The sequence below is a fragment of the Hydra vulgaris genome, chromosome 01 (assembly GCF_038396675.1).
Source record: "Hydra vulgaris chromosome 01, alternate assembly HydraT2T_AEP".
NCBI lineage: Eukaryota > Metazoa > Cnidaria > Hydrozoa > Anthoathecata > Hydridae > Hydra > Hydra vulgaris.
The window spans coordinates 43553834-43560577 of record NC_088920.1 but is presented as its reverse complement, the minus strand read 5'-3'; positions in this window follow the sequence as shown (position 1 = coordinate 43560577).

The window sequence follows — 6744 nt, the reverse complement described above, 5'->3', positions numbered from 1 at the left end:
TTGTACTTAAAATATCATTTAAAAATATATTGAAGCTTTCAATTTGACCAGAGGGTTGTCGATAGCCTCGACAACTAACTTTTTTTTTTAAGGTTACAATTTTAACCGTTAAAACGTCTTTATTGTTGTCAGAATTACTCATATCAGGCCTGATAATATACCTCAAACATTCTTTTATACAAATTAATAAGCCACCACCTCGCTTTTTATTTTGACGCTTTAAAGAAATTTTTTTCAAACCTGGTAAACAGGTGTTAATATTAGAATTTTCGTCTGAGCACCAAGTTTCTGACATAGAAATTAAACTAAAAATAATAACAGATTCTTTCATGTTTATGCAAAAAGTTTCAAAACTTTTTCATAAGCTTCTTACATTATTATGCAAAGTGTTAAAATTATTAGAATTACGAAATTCTTTTATTTCATTGGAATAATAATTTGAGCAGCTACTTCGAACAGCAGTTGCTTCCATAAAATAATTTAAATCTGGATCTGATTCGTGGTTCAGAAAAAGTCATCAGTTTGAAAAAAATTAAGTGAGTTTAAATCAAAATTGTAATATTTATGCATCAGCAACAATTGCTTATAAAATGAAATGAAGCCATTTTTATTTTTGTTTTTATTATTAGACCTAAATAAATAAAAGAAATTCTTTTAGAAATTAACAACAACAATAAAACAGCAGGTGGCTCCACAACAGCAGGTGGTTACGCAAGCGGCCTTCGTGTACATATTTAAAAACCAAACGCCATGTAATATTACGAGATATTATTTAACTTTCTGGTAAATCTTAAAATCTCAAAATCTGATACGCATTCTCAAAAATTTTGCTAAATGATTTAAAAATACTACAAAAAACTTATCTTTTAAAATTTTCGCGAGAATGACTTGATGAGCTTCAGAATTTTAAACATCGAATGACATGTGAAAATCATTTAAAACATTTAATTTAAGTGATGAACATTCGAAATCTCTCACCACTATACAAAAAATGGTCAATAATCATAGCGAAACTATTCGAAAGATAGGAATTGAAGAAATATCAAACAATAAATTAAATGGAAAAGGTTTTAGTACCTCTTTCGATGAGCGGACTTTGTTAAGGAATCGGCAATACATAAATTTGAATCTTCACTCGTAGTCAAGGTTTTGGAATTTAGGACTTCTTCGAATTAATCAAAGTTTACCAACTAAAATATGTGTGACAGATTTAAGTGAAAAACTGAATCAGTATGTTTTGCCGTCGGCATTTCCTCATTTCTGCTCAGTATTTGTGTTTAGCCTATGCAATTCAACTAGCAATTGTAAACGCTGTAAATAAAAAAGCAACAACTAAAGATAGAAACATCTTCTGGAATGAATTAATTGGCATTGATTTATATTTCGATATCAAAATTAAAAAAATTGCGCAATTATTTAAACGCTTGCCGTTGTCCATTCGAAAACCAGATATTGATTTAAAACTAAGTATAAGTTTGACATTTTGAAACAATTTTAGCTGTCTTGCCGGTAAAATGAGCTGTTAAGTCACTTTGTCGCAAGGATGCTAACTTTATATCTGCGTATGCAACAAACAAGTTCATGCTTGGCATGAACTTATTTGTTGTATACGAACGAATAACATCTCAGTGCGTTAAAAGAACGTAACATTGCAAGAAAAATAGATGTGTCCAATTTTATTGCAAATAAGAATCTGCATAAAGCTTAAGAAGATGATGTTTTATATTTAATACAAGCTTTAAAAATTTTGAATTTTCGAATTTATTTAAAAAATTTCTTATCCAGTTTTGGGTGTTGTAAACCAAAAATAACTTTGGATTCAAAGTGCTGTTGTTGAGGAGCAAGCAGAAAAGATTCTTCACTTTGAGGTTTGTAAAGTTGAGATTGATGAAAGAGTAATTTTTAAGAAATCAATAAAAATAATTTCTAAGAAACAAATAAACTATAACGTTTTCGGGAAAAAACGCTGGAGCTGACGCTACATTTAATTGTCAGAAAAAGGAATAAAGGCTCTTTGAAAAGGAAAATAAAAATCTCCAACAGGTTTACGATCTTCTTTACCGGTTCGGCCAACTTGCGTTGAATCAGAAAGGGCATTTTTATTTGCTGGTGTAATTTTAAACAAGTTGCGGTCAAGAATGGATGACAAAATTCTTTATTTTTTAAGAAGATGCTTACATGGAATAGGCTTTTTTTTTATTATAGTTCTTGTACTTATAAGAGATATAATTCAATAAGTCAAGAAAAAATCAATAAGTTTGATTTGTAAATAAATCAACTTCGCTGTCGTGATGTATTGGTTAGAGTTTTATGAAACTTTAAATTAACTAACGATCGAATTGACGTTTTACAAAAAGAAGTTTCGTCTTTAAAACATTTATATGAAGCATTAAAAAAAGAAAATGAAGGCAGAAAAGTCGAACTTTTTAAAGTAAACAATAAAATATTACAATTTGAAAAAAATCATTTAAAAAAAAAAAGGCATTGAAGAAAATGTTACGCTTTCGCAAGATTACAACGACAAAAAAGTAAAAGATTTGAAAGAAAAAATGATTTTAAAGTCAAGCCTAGGAGAAGATAAAAATAAGATACGCCAACTTGAAGATTTTCAACAAAGAAATAATCTTCGTTTCGAAGGAATTGTAGAAAATGGCTCGGAAAGCTGAAATGACTCGGAAAAAAAATTATTAATTTGTTAGAAAATGAAGTTAATGTAAAAGGAATAGTTATTGAAAGTGGTCATAGAACAGGGAAATTAGATACAAAATAACCAAGAACTATTGTAACAAAATTACTAAACTACAAAGATAAGGTTGAAATATTAAAGAATGCAAACAAACTAAAAGGATCGGGAGTTTACATTAACGAAGGTTATTCAATCGAAGCTGCGATTAACGAAGATTATTCAATCGAAGCTGCGATTAACGAAGGTTATTCAATCGAAGCTGCGATTAACGAAGGTTATTCAATCGAAGCTGCGATTAACGAAGGTTATTCAATCAAAGCTGCAATTAACGAAGGTTATTCAATCGAAGCTGCGGCAATTCGAAAAAGACTTTTTAAAGAAAGTAAAAGTCAGAATTAAATATTCTATTGTCATTTACGATAAGTTAATTGTCAAAGAATTTAGAAATAACAATTTTGTTATATGATTTTTTTTTTAAGATTTTAATATTTTTTGATTTTTATTAATTTTTCTTTTTTATATTACTCTTATTTAAAATGGCCGAGGATTCAGCTTTAAAAAACTTTAAATTTAATTCATTACTAACTAAAAAATCAACACTTTTAAAAAAAGATTCTGATCCTGATATTAACTTTTATAATAATAATGATCAAATAAAAAATATTAACCCATTGTATTATAATGTAAATTCAAAAAATATCATTGAAGGAATGGGGAACGACTCGTTCTCGATCCTTCATGTTAATATTAGAAGTCTTCAAAAAAAATTTTGATTCTTTAAAACAATTTTTATATAAAATTAATACGAATTTTCAAATTATTTGTCTCAGAGAGACATTGTGTGATGACAAAAATATGGTGAACAATTATAATTACCATTTACCAAACTACAAAGTGATTCACAAAATTAGATCATAAGGCAAGGTAGCCGGGGGATTGTGTATTTTTATTATAAACTCATTATTGTTTAAAATTAAGTCAATTTTTAGTTCAACCACTAATGATTATGAGTCATTTTGTATTGAACTAGGTAATTTTTAATTACACTTTTGAGTTTAATAACCTCAAAAAACATTATCGTCCATGCTTTATACAGACCACCGAATGAATAAATTAAAATGTTTGAAGATCACATTAAAAGTGTAATTAAAAATAATTCGGTTATAAAAAAATCTGTTTATCTGGTTGGTGACTTGAATCTCAATATTTTAGAACATGACACAAATAAAAACATTCGACAATTTTTCAATGTAATCTATGAAAATAGTTACATTCCTGTCATCAATAAACCTACGCACATAACTAGAAAAAGTGAAACTTCAATAGATCAAATTATCACTAATAACTACCTTGAAAATAAAAACAGGAATATTTAAAACAGAAATCTCTGATCATTTTCATTGTTTTACAAAAATGTAATAATAATGATATCTAAAAAAAATAAAATAATAACAACAAGAATAATAAACGACTCCTCAGCTAAACATTTTCATAGCCTTTTATCATGTGTCAACTGGGATTGTTACCTAAACTATGCAAATATTGCTTGGTGCAGCATCAAATTTACAAAAATAAATAAACTTCTCTGCAAACTTGAATGAAGGTCGACTCTCCTATACAAAAATACTTTTTAGTAAACTCAATATATTAAATGTTTTCAAAATAAATCTTTATTAAATTCTTATATTTATGTTTAAACTTGATAAAAACGGGACCACCTTTATTTGACTAAATATTTAAATCAAAAAAGCGTAAATAAAGCACAAGATTTGTGCTGTATATATGATTTTGGACCTAAATTATGGAATACACTTTTAAATGATGATCTTAAAACACTAACTTCGCTTAACCAATTTAAAACAAAACTTAGGCAAACTCTTCTACTAAACGACAATGAATTAAATTTCTTCTAAGGCGTTAAATAAGAGTACTCTTATGATTTGATTTATATAGTTGTGAATATATTTATTAATTTTTTATATACACATATAAAAAAAAAAAAAAAAAAATTCTTTTATAAATTTTTACACGATTTAATTTTATCATTTGTTTATTACCGAGGATGTAAAAAAGTTTATACTATATATTCTTGAAATCTTATGTAAAAAGTACCCCTAGTTGTTTGCCATGTATTTACATATGAGTGTGTGCATTCACTTTTTATCTGTTTGTTTTTGTTATCTATATCTATATCTATCTATCTCTCTCTCTCTCTCTCTCTCTCTCTCTCTCTCTCTCTCTCTCTCTCTCTCTCTCTCTATATATATATATATATATATATATATATATATATATATATATATATATATATATATATATATATATATATAATATAAGAAACAAAAAAAAACGAAAATTTTATTAATAATTTTTTTCTTTCTTTCTTTATTCAAAATATAATTCTTAAGAAAATTTAATTATTATTTAAAAGATTTTGTATTATCTTACACAGTTATTAAAAGCTATCCTATGTATAGTATATATTACTGGGCTTAGTGATAAGACAACTATAGTCTTCTATTTGCTCCTGTCATATAAATTTTTATTTATATACTTAGTTATTGCAATTATTGTCAAACGTCGAAATTTATATATAGAAAAAAAAAAAAAAAAAAAGTTTAAGCATCAGCACAGGAAATCCGAAGTTCAAAGCTGCTTCTAGCCATATATAGAGAAGTACGCGGCCTAAAAATGCGATGCTCTGTGATCATTAGGACTTCTTCGAGCACCTAAATAACTTAGAAAAAAAAAACTAATTGAAATTTTTTTTTTTTACAACAAACTTATTTTTTCACTTGTTACGCTTTTGTCTTGCTCAAAGTCGAGACTTTAATATAAACAAATGGAGTATTTAATGCCTTAAGTACGTACATCGATTATCTTAAAGACTGCTACTACAAGGGAGTGCTGCTACATCAACTATCTTATAGCCTGCTGCTACAAGGGAGTGTTGCTACATCGACTATCTTATAGCCTGCTGCTACAAGGAAGTGCTGCTACATCGACTGAGGGTTTGGCATGGGGCAGCAATCTTTTTTCTTTTATTATTTTAATTAGTATTCCTAATGTTTAAAAAGTCTCCACTGATGAGAGCGCAACAAGCGAAAAAATAGAATTATTTTACGCCACTATTCTGCAACGCTACCTTTTTTTACTGGTATTAATACTGGTATTAATTACGGTAGTAATATTTTTTTATAATACCGGTACTAACTTTCCATCCGGTGTTAGTTACTCATCATACTATTTTCCGTGCAATGGTAATTAAATAATAAACAAACATGGCTTCTACGGAATCGGAATTCAACAAATCTGAACTAAGTTGGGTTAACACAGTTTTTAAGCCTAAGTTTTGTTTTGATGATTTTTTATCCAATCAAAAATCAGATAAAGAATTAGTTATAGGTTTACCCTGTGACTTTTATTCAAAAAAATATACTGATGTTGTCCTTGATGAATTTATTTCTTGTAATACTAAAGAAGAATTTAAAACTACGAAATTGCAAAGTGAAGGCAAATTTCAGTTAGATGAAGAAAAAAAATTGACAAATGTCAATTATATGAACGATGAAGTTGATTTTTACCATTTATATAAAAAAATTCAAAAACGAGCAGTAATGCTTTTGCATATAATAGATCTAAAAAATGATAGGATCTTGGATTTAAAAAAAGAAAACAAAGTTTTAAAAGAAGAACTCATTTCAAACAAAAAATCAATTCTAAAATTGAATAAAGAAAAAGAAAAATCATTGGCTCTTTCTGAAGCGTATAAAAATATTTCAAACAATCTGGAAAAAAAACTCCAGTTTTATGAACGTTCTAATGTGTCTTTAGCTGAAAAAATTTATAGCACTAAACAAGTAATGAATCTTCTAAATGTTGAATGTACTTGTAATAAAGTTAAATAATGGATATTACTATTTAAGTAGATTAAATCCAGTAATGGTAATGAGTTTTTTTTGTTGTAATTGTTAAGCAAATAAAGCTGCAAGTTAAACTATTTTTTTATTTTTTTTTATTTTGTTAAAACATCATGCTATTAATAATAATAACAATTT